Raw genomic sequence first — 1,430 nt, forward strand, 5'->3', positions numbered from 1 at the left:
AGCGAGGAAAAAGTGGCTTATAAACTTTCCAGTCACGTTCCAGATGGTGTGTCGTGGTAGGCAGAAGGGCCGATAGATGGATGTTGTGAGGTGGGATCTGCGACAACTGAGTATCCCATTTACTCTTGCAGAAGATAGAGAAAGATGGTTGGCAGCCGTCGAGCAGGCTAAGGGCAGCTTCATCTTCCTCTTGTGCCAATAAATGAAGAAGGAATATAGAGATTTTATTTATTTATTTTTATATTTAGATTTTTGTTTTTTTTATTTATTTATTTAATTTTTTTTTTTATTTTATCAATTCGACATGGGACAGAATTGCTCCCAGTCCTGAATTAGATGCATCCGTTTGTAATACAAACGGAAGATTGAAATCTGGACAGGTTAAGAGTGGTGCTGACACCAGTATCTCCTTAATGTCGTTAAAAGCCTTTTCCTGTCGTTAAACAATATAGTTTCTTACAATACATTACCCAAAAAACATCGATTTTTTGAACAACCATTTCAGAAACATAGGGTCTGTTACAACGATCACGCATTCTACGGCCAGTCAGAAGTGCTTTTTGTATCAAAGAATGGGACATTGACTACAAAAAACATCGACGTTTTAAAATAGCACTTCTGACTGGCCGGAGTATGTGTATTCTTAGGAACAGACCTTATGTTACTCAAATGGATCTTCAAAAAAATCGATGTATTTTATGTAATGTATTGTAAGCAACGATGTTTTTTGTAGTCGATGTTAGATTCTTTGTTTCAAAAACCACTTTTGACAGGCCGTAGAATGTGTGATCGTTGGAACAGACCTTATGTTTCTGACATAGTTGTTCAGAAACATCGATTTTTTTTGGTAATGTATTGTAAGCAACGATATTTTATAATCATCGATGTTTTTCGTAATCAATGTCCCATTCTTTGACACAAAAAGCACTTCTGACTGGCGGGAGCATGCGTAGTCGTTGGAATTGATCTTATGTTACTGAAATAGAAAAAACATCGATGTTTTTTGTAGTCGATGTCGGATTCTTTGTTTCAAAAACCACTTCTGACAGGCCGTAGAATGCGTGATCGTTGGAACAGACCTTATGTTACTCAAATAGTTGTTCAAAAACATCGATGTATATTGGGTAATGTATTTTAAGCAACGATATTTTAAAAACATCAATGTTTTTTGTAGTCTATGTATATATAGTTGACCGTAAAAATTGATATATAGCAAGATGGTCAGGGTTGCGGTCAATAGTGAAACAAAAATAGTTTACAACTATTTATTTTCCAACGTTTCGCCCCACTTTGCAGGGCTTCATCAGGGCTAAAAAGATACAAAATGAAACTATGATAAGATACAATGATAGAAATAAAAATAAAAAGATACAATGAAAAGAATAAAAAACAAGTAACAAAGGCAAGAGTAATAGTTTCATATAAAAATA

The sequence above is a fragment of the Halyomorpha halys genome, unplaced genomic scaffold (genome assembly GCF_000696795.3).
Source record: "Halyomorpha halys isolate HHAL.00 unplaced genomic scaffold, Hhal_1.1 Scaffold622.1, whole genome shotgun sequence".
Taxonomy (NCBI): Eukaryota; Metazoa; Arthropoda; class Insecta; order Hemiptera; family Pentatomidae; genus Halyomorpha; species Halyomorpha halys.